The sequence below is a fragment of the Haemaphysalis longicornis genome, unplaced genomic scaffold (genome assembly GCF_048455015.1).
Source record: "Haemaphysalis longicornis isolate Haplotype H1 unplaced genomic scaffold, Haemaphysalis longicornis Haplotype H1 scaffold_7, whole genome shotgun sequence".
Classification (NCBI taxonomy): Eukaryota; Metazoa; Arthropoda; class Arachnida; order Ixodida; family Ixodidae; genus Haemaphysalis; species Haemaphysalis longicornis.
In genome coordinates, this window is record NW_027526422.1 from 190,189,672 (window position 1) to 190,202,106 (window position 12,435).

Here is a 12,435-nt window from a genome sequence, read left to right on the forward strand (position 1 = left end):
GAAGCACTTGCAGCAGGCCTTTCGTTGGAATGTCAGGCGCAGATGCAGGTTAAGGATAGGTAAGAACGGTGGAATGGGCTACTGCACCTTTAGAAACATTAAAAAATTGGCAGTATTAGCACCCATTTTTGAACTCTGTGAGTGTGCTCGAAACCAGCTTCCTACTGGAAAACTCCGAGTGAACGCAATTACGGGTGCCTCCGGAAACGTTAGATTTTATTGTCACATTACGTCACCTATGTTTCAAACTTAAAGCAAACTCAGTGACATATTTCGCATATTAACGTGAATATATCAGTTGCAAAGCAGAACTAATTTATCAAAAACGCGTGAATGCATACTACAATAATATTATTCTCTGCTAGGTGTGCTTATTGCAACAATAGGACTTCGACACGCGTAGTTAGTCGTTTTCGTATGACCCTCTCGACCGTAGTCAGAAATTTAGAAGCAATATAGGTTTCTTGAACAATCTGTAGATAATTTGTGAAGTGTGGGCTCGTCTGTGGCATCTTTTCTTCTCAATGGCTGCGCATTCTTCTTCTCAAATTTGTGCATTGAGAAGGAGTCCAAATTAACACTGCGTAATATAACAACAGTTTTGTTTTTTAAAGGCAACTTTTATACTTTTATATTTTCTTGCAATTTGTAGGAGAAAATTTCTCGGGAATTTAGATCTCTCTTCGTGGCCTGAAGACAGAACTCACGTTTATCAAAGACTTTCTCGCTGCTGTCTCGTGTTTGCGTCGTGTTCTTCGGTTTTATTTTGTTGTCTGTTGAGGCTAATTTTCCTGACAGGAAGACTTTCCACAATTTATGCGGCCGTTTTCCTACAGTAACAGCTCCCGTCCGTGTGCACCCATTCTACGCACGTGACAGCGCGTGCACCTGTTACGCGGCACGCATAGGGCTAATTCTTGTTAGGATAAGCTTCGCTACACTCGGAATGACATCACGCTAAACTTGGCTACAGCTCTGGCGACTGGGGTTTGAATCCCACACCACCGAAAATGCGTTTGGAATTATTTATTAATCGCAGCTGCTGCAGCTTGGGGGGCGTTTATATTGCCACTGACGACTACACTTTCAGCCAAAAAAGGACGAAAAAAAGAGTAGCTAAAGCCTTTCGCGGAGTAAATGTAGCGTTCCCGGAGATTTAGAGAGCAACGCAGGGACGAAAACCCGAGCGGTTACCCACCCCCTCCCCTGTTATTGCGTCAATCATATGCTCCCGATCTGCAACATGTGCCTGTTCAGTTTCATAATTAGCTAACAAACGTAGCTGCCAAGGCAGAATCTTTTATAGGTAGCAATAGGAAGACAATCTAGTTTTAAAAATAACAAAAAAGCGCCTTTGTAAGGGAAGAGGCGGCTCGTTGCATGGAGCGGCGATGTGCGATAGATATACGCCACTTGTTCACGTTAACACGATGTGTCACGTAAATATATTTCGAAGCGATAGTACGGGCAAATGAAATTATCCGCGCTGATGCATAACACAGTGAGTCAGGCGTTAATAAATAATAGCTCACCTCACTCACTAAGTGTAGTAAATAGACATGTTTATACCGGCCGACAAACCTCAACAACAACGACAAGAACGGCAAATCTTAAGCGCACACTACAGGTAAGCGCTTTGCTATTAGATTTCATTAGCGGGACATAAATGCCTTTTGTACAAAAGCAATGACAATGCTTTAACAGCTGTACCAGCCGGCTGCATTTTTCAGCCTCATCTAACAACGCTGGTTGAAGGACACAGCAGCGCCGCATATTGTTTCGTCTACGCAGGAACATGAGCCCTGTTCTCCTATTATTTATCGGACACAGACAACCATAAAATCTCACATAGGAGAATAAAGAGATTTGGAGTAAGTTGCGAACATTAGGAACTTGTTAGTTTTTGCCGAAGCGGGTGCGAGGTTAGAACAGTCAGCGTTCTGCCGTGACGAGGACGGTTTTTTTATTTTATTTCACGAGACCAAACTTTGCTTGGGAGCATCTAATTGCAGTCGAAGCACAGAAATAATGTCTTGAGTTAGCAGCACATAAATCGCAAGCAGCTTTATTGCTAGAAATGCCGATGCCAGCAATAAACGAAACAACGGGAACTTCAGAGTACCAAACGTCTTGCAGTCGACTACCCATTTTCTGCCCGATTAACCATCTAGTCTCATGGTCAATTCGGTAGCGCGTCGGGTTGGCGTGGCAGGGAGCAGTGGTTCGGAAACTTGGAGGCTCATTAAAAGGGTTCAACCTAAATTGAGGACGACTCAGCTATCAATAGAATGGACGATGATGGGTGTGACGAGTGGGTCAGGAAGCAAACGCGTGTGAACGACCAATTAGTAGAAACATTAGAAAGAAGAAATCGGCGTGGGAAGGACATGTAATGTGAAGTCAAGATAACCGTAGGTCATTAGGATAACAGAGTGGTTCCCACGAGAAGGCAAACGTGGAAGGGGGCGACAGAAAGTTAGATGGCCAGATGAGATCAAGAAGTTTTCGAGGATAAATTGGTCGCAGTTAGTGGAGGACTAGGATAATTGGAGATCTATGGGAAAGGCGTTTACCCTGTAGTGGGCGTAGACAGGCTGATGATGATGACTACAAGTGAGACTTCAGTTATGCTTTTCCAGTCGGGGCGGGTAGACCTGTTTTTACCTAAATCCCAAATGGGTTGTATATTTCGAGGGATTTTACACTGTTGTCTTGAAATACACTGTGAAAGGTTGGTCGCCTGCCAGCACAAAATCATATGCAAACATCTCCTACGCTCTTGCAGACGCACGGCCGCGGGAATCGTGGCCTCGGCAACGAGGGACGTCATCGAAATCGGACACGTGCCGACATCGAATGGTGGATACCGGTCGGATCCTGCAAGTCGGCGTGGCTTCAACTGGCCACGTGTGAGGCATCTGCTGCTGCGCACAAGAGGACAAGCGGCGACAGGCGACTACAAAAGGGCATGCCGAACCGGGGAGCCGGCACTCCAACGAGCGATCCAAGCTAGGAAGCACCGCTGCGGACAGCGCTAATCACTCTCCTACGCTCTTGCAGGTTTGTGAAGCACGATTTTTTTTTAATTTATTTATTTAGACAAGCTTGGATCGCTCGTTGTTGTAATGGCGGAGAAGGCACCCTCGTCGATAAAAGAGCTGTTGAAATTTGTTATCGACGCAAATGCGGCTTTAAGAAAAGAAATGCAAGACGAGAACGCTTCCGTCAAAAAAGAACTTGATGACGTAGTACGGGGTATGGAAAACATGAACAAAACTTTTGAAGAACTGCGCAAAACGAAACAGGAGCTTGATTCACTGAAAAAAGAGCACGCCACACTCAAAATAGAAAAGGAAGAACTTGAGCGATACGTGAGCGACATGCAAACAGAAATGACGCAACTGAAGCAGTTCACTAGGAAGCAAAACATTGAAATAAAGGGCATCCCACAGGAACCTAAGGAATCGCTAGTAGAAATCATCCAGAGAATAGCAGACAAAGTGGAAGCGAAGCTGGAGCCGTCAGACATAGACGTAGTTCACCGCGTGCCCACGAAAGAGCCGACCAAGACAAACATAATTGTTAGGTTTGGGTCACGGTCAGCCAGAGATAAGCTACTGCAGGCCGCAAGGAAGAAAAGGCTAACGACTACCGATATTGGTTTCGCCGAAACATGTCCAATATATGTGAACGAGCACCTGTGTCCCGAATACAAAGTTCTGCTCGGCATGGCCATCGCCAAAAAGAAAGAAAAGAAATGGAAGTTCGTATGGGTGGCTGAATCTAAGATACTTGCCAGGAAGACAGAAAACTCCAGTGTAGTCCACATTGCTACTCGGGCCGACTTAGCCAAAATAGTGTGAACACCCATTTAGCGTTAACGGCAAACCGACAACTGCTATGGCGAACATTAGCTGCAGCACTTTAAACCTTCTTCATTGCAATGTTAGAAGCCTTAACAAAAATTTTGACTATTTAGTAACCTTAGTGTCTCGGCTCACGTTTCCATGCAACATAATAGCCATAACGAAAACATGGTTGAAAGAAAAATAATTTATCAATATGCCTAATTATAATTTCCTTTCACTACCTAGAACAACCGATTCGAGAGGAGGTGGTGTTGCACTTTACTTGACTAATGCAATAAAATTTAAGGAACTAAATGACATAACGGAAACAAAAAGTCAATACGAAATGATGTTTGTCGAGCTCGATGCAGAGATTACAATCGGTGTGATCAACAGGCCACCTGGCTCACGAATACAGGATTTTTTTAAAACGGTTTGAAGAAATATTGCAACACTTTGCTACCATGAACACAAAGGTTATAATTTGCGGTGATTTCAACATTAACACAGCAGATTGTTCAAGTACTGATTATCAAAACTTGCTCTACTCATACGGCTTTAAAAACCACATTACACGCCCTACTAGAGTGACTGACGTCTCTTCCTCGATCATCGATCACATTCTGTCTAATTTTTGTCCGGATTCAACTGAAGCGGGCGTTATTGCGGAAAATGTCGCGGACCATTATCCTACCTACATCATTGCCCCAAACAGTCGAATTTCGAGAGTTAAATCTACAATACATAAATCACAACGGTGGGACTATGTAAAAACAAGAACAATAATAGAACAAAGAAGTTTTAACGAAGATATCGATACTGATATTAACTTATTGTATGAACGTTTTTCTAAAACATTACAACAAAGCTGCATCAAAACAGCGAACAGCTCGCGTAGAGCATTGCACTTCTCAACTCCCATTTGTCCCTGGATGACAACTGACTTACTTAAAGTGATTAAAAAGAGAGATCACTGGTTGAGTAAAATGAAACAACACAAAGATAATACTTATTATAAAGAACAATATAGAATTCTGCGTAACCTGTCTCTTTCACTGATACGCAAGCAGAAAAAAGATTTTTATAGTAAATTAATACTAAAAAATAGCGGCAACTCAAAAGAAATCTGGCGCATCATAAACTCTGTTATAAAGCCTTCACACAAGCTTAGCACACTTCCTGATTTGAGCGTTTTAAACTGCGACCATGCTACCCTTGCTACGCAGTTCAATGATTTCTTTGTTAATATAAGCAACCAGATAACTAATACCTTCAGCGATGAACAAACCGCCATGCTACCTCCGCCGATTATTAACAGCTTCGCTTTCAGAGAGATAACCGCCTCAGAAATAATCGATGTGAGTAGAAATATGCAATCAAACAAGGCAATTGGTCATGACGAAATATCGATTAACATATTAAAACAAAACATTGACATTTTGTGCTACCCACTGGAAAAAATATTTAATAAATCTTTTTTGACTGGAGCGTACCCCGAGCAGCTAAAAATTGGGAGAGTAGTGCCCCTATATAAAAAAGGTGATCCAAATTTAATTTAAAACTACCGCCCTATAACAATTTTATCGTGTATCAATATGCTGTTTGAGAAGCTAATAGCAAAGCGGGTAATGGAATTCATTGAAAAATACAATATCTTAACAACGAAACAACACGGCTTCCGAAAAAATTACTCATCCACAACGGCAGTTAGTGAAGTTACAGAAGTAATTAACCAAGCCCTAAGTAATAATCGTGTTGCAATAGGCATATTTCTTGATATTAGAAAGGCTTTTGATTCCGTTGACCACAACCTTCTTTTGCAAAAACTCGACCGGTATGGGTTTCGAGGGCCAGCATTACACTTTTTTCGCAGCTACATGACGAACCGGAAACAGTTCGTGCAGATAGCTGACAGCAAATCTGACTTAAAAGCTGTCAAAGCTGGTGTACCCCAGGGGTCTGTACTCGGTCCCATATTATTTTCTCTATTTATCAATGACTTTCCAGATTCGCTAAGACACGCCGAAACCACTATCTACGCCGATGATACAGCTTTACTCATCTCTGATTGCAATTTAAAAGAAGCCGAAACTTTAGCCAACCTAGAATTACGTAATATATTGAAGTGGTTTACCTGTAATCAGTTAGCTCTCAACATTACAAAAACAAATTTTATAGTCTTCTGCTCTAATCGAAAAAACGTAACAGTAGATTGCAAATTATTCTTGGGAAATACCGCACTTCGAAAGGTTGAGCAACATAAATATTTAGGAGTAATAATTGACAAGTCGCTAAACTGGGCACCCCATATAGACGCACTTAGCAAAAAGTTGTCGTTTGGTTGCTACACATTAATTCAAGCACGGAAACACTTTGACAGTAAAACACTACGATTATTGTACCATAGTATTTTCCACTCTCACCTTACGTACTGTATAGAATCTTGGGGATTCACATATGCGTCATATAGTGACATTATTGCGAAACTCCAAAAGAGAGCGATTAGAATATTGACGTACGCACCTACCACTGCACCATCACCCCCGATCTTTTCAAAACTTAAAATCATGCCATTTATTGTAGCAAGAGACTTCAAGACAACATTACTGGCCCAAAAAATGCTGAACACACCTAACCGGTCATTCAATTTCATACAACCCAAATTAGATACCAGACACGCCCACCAATGCAACTTAAATTTAACAAAAATACACAATGTATATGGTCACCGTACCATTTCCTTCTTGGGAGCCAAACTATTAAATAATATACCCGTCGAATTAAAACGAAACAGACATAGTACTCGTTCGTTAAAAAAATACTTTATGTCTGAGCTTTATGCTTCACCGTGTTAAATTTGCCCAATATATTTTTCTCGTGCACATTGTATTTTATCTTTGTAATATTGTGTTGGATTGTGTTTTTTGTGTATATTATGTTATGGATCCATTACTAGCCATGTCGGCTATGAATCCAGATGACTTCTCACCTATTTTTTGTATCTGATTTTCTTCATGAAATAAAGATTTTCTGATTTCTGATTTCTGAAATTTTCAGATCAGTGCAATTTTGACGTATTGTCCTAGTTCCTTGCAGTAGCAGATTTTAGCCTTACAGATTTAGTGTACAGCTAAATAGAAATTGTATGATCGTAAGAGAAATGATGTGCAAATAACTCGCGTGATAAATGCAATACGCGTCAAAGTTAAACCAAACTCCGCGCATAGGAGCTATTCTGCGATCATAATCGCTCTTGGCCCTAACTTAGATAATGCCGCACTGTTGATTGCCAATAAAAACTGTTATATGAAGCTGTTACACAAATTCTATAACAAACTGGTGATTGTGGTGTTCAACACGCCAAGGGTACTCCTGGGCTATGAGGTGTGGTTTAGGGGAAAGCCCCCGAGTAATTTTACCACCGCGAGATCATTAGCGGGCGCCTACTTGCAGACACAGGCGTTTTCACTTTTCGCGGCGACAAGCAAAGCGTTAACGTGTCCAGGATCGAACTTGCGTCCTTGGGTTTAGCATATATAAGAAACTTCTGGCGGTAACCAGATAGTTGTGAAAATGAGTAAACACACACTCAATAAATATTCCTTATGCACGTCGGCTTACAATTAAGGTAAATTCACATATAGATCTATTGAGATACTCTCTTTTGTGAGTTTTTGCTTGCTGAAACTTTAAATGTGCTCATCCGTGCAGTTTTTTTGGTGGGTAGCGATTATTACGAAGAATACAAAGCGATTGATAACTCTGCTTGTAAAACCTATTCACTAATCTTGATTTACTCTCTAATCTCATAAACAAAGTGTAGTATTGTTGTGATAAACTTACTGGACGGTCATTGTACCCATCTTCTTAGGTAAAAACTGCCTGATGTCTGCCTTTACACCCATTTGTGTGGCGAAAACTAGGCTGACATACCAGAGCACACGCGGTGTTCTGTAGGATTTAGAACGGACGAAGAATTGGTTTTGTTATTTATTTAAACCGATAGAATCGTACATGATCCGGTGGAAATTTTGAGCACTTTTAACTCCTCCTTTCACTCTCTTTTACAATCGACAATCTTGTTGTTCCTTCGTTTTCCACCCCGAATCCAACGTCTCCAATCCGCGATGTAGTGATCACTGAATGGGGCGTGTTGAATCTTATACTTAATTATGACACTAAAAAATTTAATAGGACCCGATGGTATTCCTAACATGTTTTTTGTTCGCTACTCTCTTTGAACCTCTCAATACTTTACAATAATTTTCAATAAATCCTTAAAATCTGGTACCGTTCCAGATCTTGGAAAAATGGCAAAATAGTACTTTTACATAAATCTAGAGACAAGCAAGTCTTCAGCAATTACAGGCCCATCTCTCTTACCCCTCATTCCTGCAAGCGGCTGGAACATATTATTTACAAACATGTTCCTGCATTTCTCGAATCTAACAATCTTTTGTCTAACTTCCAACATGGATTCAGACGAAGTAATAGTACTGCTCCGCAGTTAGCTGAATTCGTGCACGACATTAATAGTATCATGGACATTGGTAGTCAGGTTGACGCACTATTTATTGACGTTTTGAAAGCGTTCGACACTGTACTTCCCTCTAAATTACTATGCAAAAAAATACCATATTAAACAACCCCCCAACTTGTTACTTCGGTTTCTAATTTTCTTTCTGAGCGCTCGCAATACGTTTGTTATAACTCGACTGACGTCGATATTGTTAGTGTTAGTTCAGGCGTTCTACAATGTTCCGTACGGGGCCTGTAACTGTTGTTTCTGCTGTATATTAACTATTTGCCTATTAACGTCACCTCTAACATTCGTCTGTATGCGAATGATAGTGCTTTGTGTGAACCCATTGACTCCCCGGAAGCTCATCATCGTGTAAATGATTCATTTACTAAATTTTGTGAATGGTCTGCAACCTGGCAAATGAGTATCAATGGCCCATGCGGCAACATTTGAATTCACACGCATGGCTCTACAAAGAATGAAACCAGAGATTCTAACAGCTGTTACCTGAGATTCTCGGGTCGGCATTCCTAACGCAGCAGTGTCGGCCACGGCCGGGCTAGAGCGGCGGTCAACGCCGCCGCTGTAGCCAGGCCGTGCATCGGCAGAAGACAAAGGGGAGGGACCGTTTTTCGAAGAGTGATACAGCGGAACCTTACTATCCTGGTGTACTAGTTCGGGCTACACTACCGCGCGGCACAAGCGCAGACCCAAAAACAATTGGGCATGTGAGTTCAATGATTCCCATTTATGCCGATTTTGACTAGCTAGTTTAGTAAGTTTGAGAAGTGCGAGAAAGCTCGGGGAACGTTTATAGTAGCTGTTTACCAGGACCCGTTGCTCGTTTCGCGTTTTGTAATACCCCTTAAAGCACAACGGAATTGACATTGGCCAATTTATAAAACGTAGTCTCTTTCGTTGCAAGCATTGCGCAAAAGGTAGCATTTCTCTAGCGGCCAGATGTCTGTATGTGGTCTCTACATTTTGTTCTCCCGCCCTGCAAACCAATCCTTAACGTATCTTTGCCGTGGGACCACCTAATTCCGTAGGGTCTTGGTGATGCAGGTGGTGCTGTTAAACAAGTTAAGAAAGCCGTGCAAAGGAAACGTGCAATTGCGAAGCTGAGCCAAAACAGGTCCAAAACAACCTTCGCTAAAGCGCAGGACAAATGTCCGTCCGAGCAATCAGGTTTCTGACGCGGCGCGTCAAAATAACTACGAGATTGGATGCACGCGGGAGCGACCGACGCAGCGGGTCGTCCGGTAGCCAAACCGGTTCTCGGAGAGCATACGCGTGTGGGGGCGCGTGTTTTAAAGGGGCCCTAAATAGGCTTTCGAAGGTTGCCATTTCAATCGCGAAATCGCTAGAGTACCCCTTCATGACAATGTATACCAAATATTACACCTCTGCGTAAAGCAAGGGCCGCACAAACACAAAAAAAAATTTCACTTTCTCTCCTGGCTCAACAACCATACCTTGCCACCACACTGCCGCGCTCTGACGCAGTTCTTTCCGGCTCTGACGCGCTCTATGACGCACGAGACATTTCCCAGTACGGCGGAGCGAACGCGAACCACAGCGACAGCACTCACCGTGCAACCGGAATCTGGTGGGCGGAGCATGCGCGTCGAGTGCTAAAAAAAGCGCGCGCAGGGCTTAGCGCAGCCAATGACTGCACGTACATCAAGGAGGGTGAGGGATTGCCCTGTTTCTCTCGGTGGTCTTGCGCCGGGTCGATGACGTCATGGCTTCCACAGTGCTTCGGAGGAGCTACTAGAGGAGGAGAGCCCCAGGCCTTATGGGTGGCCCCTTTTAATGAGTGATAACTGGGGTAATACTTAACGCATTTAAACTATTTTTGCTGGATGACGTTCCTTGGATAGTACTCCAGTGACTGCGCATGCAAAATCGTAACATTCGGCAGCCTATTTAGGGCCCCTTTAAAGCAGACATCAAAACAGCCCGCCGAGGCCCTCACCCGTGTGAGCAGGCACCTGCGCGCGGGGAACGGTGCGTAACCATTCGCCGCGCCATCTACACTGTGGTCCATGAGTAAAAACCGCCTACCTCCTTCCCAGCCGCTTTGGGAGTTTCTTGTCGCGCACACCACGAGGGAACGGTTGGCTGGTAGAGGTAGAAAGCTTTGCGTTACAAACTTGGTCCGTAGCGCTCATCGCGGCTGCGATTTCTCGGTTCCGGCTTCCGGTGTATCAGAGGCGCTGGAGCAACGTAATCTGATCCAACTTCCTGCCCTTTCGGCGGGCTGCCAGAACGTCCGCTAACCGAACAAGCCCAGTGTTAACAATAAAGATTTACCAAGCGTGTTTGTCAGTGCAGCAGACAGAATAAAAATATGCGGACGGAAAGAATAATGACCATGGTGTTGATGACTTAATCACCTCCTTTAACACGTAGCGAAGTCTCGGCCATGTACTGCAATTAAATCGGAATCGTCAAGTGCAGTTGCATCTGTGCGACCTGGTGGCAGAAGAAAGCACCCGGCATAAAAAGGTGTAAGCGAAAGCAAAATGTCGCATGGTGAGGAGCGGTGCACTCACTCGATGCAAATAAAAGCAGCCCTAGCCAATATCACTACTATCGGTATGATGGCAGGATTACATTCCAGCTAATGTCCTTGTTTTGACGATGACCTTGTCGCAGTGTTAAATAAGTTATACACGGTAGACCAACCATGAAGCATAAAGGACTCGATTACTTAGAAGAAAAGACATTGGAATGCTTGGGCATTCAAACACGATAACAGACATAAGTGTGTCTGTCAGTTTTGATTATTCCCATACTGCTTTGTGAAGCCGGTAGTTTCTCTGTGGGGCTGCTACTGAAGGAATAAACGCGCACATTACTTCGTTACGAGTGCTTGTCATCGATACGTTCACGCATATCGATGACAATTACAGCTCGCGTTAGGGCAAATTGTCCATTCCTTTTGAGTGTTAACACATTTGTATTACAAGTTGAACTTCATGAGCTCAGGGAACAGAAATCACAAAGGACTGTGAATGCAATAAATAGAGAGGGCCTTGCTTTCAGAAAGTGCAAAGGGCAAGGTTGGGTTCAAATGGTTCTCCTTTCAACAACCAGCGGTAGCTGATGAACTGTGGCATGCGATCTTATTATCTTTACAGCGAAACTGCGTTTCGCAAAGCCATGTATATTTTGTTTGTGCTGCTTTGCAAGGTGTACGGCGCTTGGAGTAGCAGGCGTCAACGTTTTAGTAGTGGCATTGGAAAAACGCGCAAACGAGGGTGTTTTGCGATATTTCAGCTCTATTTAAACACGATTTGTTTGAATATGTCTGCTCTTTGACATCTTACTGCAGAGCACTAAGCAGTCAATTTTTACTTCGTAGACAACAAGTAGAATGCATAAAATAGCCTAAAAATATATTACAGGAATTCAAACATCGTAAAATTTCGGTGTATATATTCGCGAAACAACCGAGATTATGGTTTAGACGTTTGGAATTTGTGCGCGATATTAGAAATGAACCGTTTGCTAGCACACACTCTACATTCCGAAAATAAAAAGAAAAACACATACTTAATACGCAGGCGAGTAGCAACAGCATTCGCAGTACCCATGTATGCTGCATAGCGGAACGTTGCTCCCTACACACCAAGTTCAATACAATCCCGGTACTCTTTCTCAGCGCAAGGCTGTATTGACACAAAAAATAGGAAAGGGAATTTTGTGAGCTACTGAAGGACGAGTGTATTGTAATCGCGATTCGTTTGGACATTTTCTGAAAGACAGGTGGCTGCTAGTTTCATAGAACGCACACGTGTACAAGCGTCTAGCGGAAACTTGGCGGTTCTCACTGCATGCAGGCGATGTCTCCATTGTTTTAGAGCACTGCTTTGTAGACGAAGTACAGCTGATAGAAATTATCTTCTAAAATGTTTAGCCACCTGATGGTCTTTGCAACCTATAAAGTAATTTTGCAGGATGCAGAGCGGGTAACGTTTACGCTTTCAATTTGGGGTGGCAACAGTTCCTTTACTCGTTGCATCCCTTTCGTAGTCGTTCGTGTTGTTATGATTTTTT

At 43.0% G+C, this 12,435-nt stretch overlaps 1 long non-coding RNA gene across 1 annotated transcript in view; it reads right to left on the reverse strand.

The window, feature by feature from the left end:
- Positions 1-12,024, reverse strand: part of LOC144145645 (uncharacterized) — a 28,628-nt gene extending 16,604 nt beyond the window's left edge. The window contains exon 1 of the long non-coding RNA XR_013317552.1: positions 11,932-12,024. This is a non-coding gene — a long non-coding RNA (uncharacterized LOC144145645). The remainder of the gene's footprint in view (positions 1-11,931) is intronic.
- Positions 12,025-12,435: the final 411 nt, after the last annotated feature.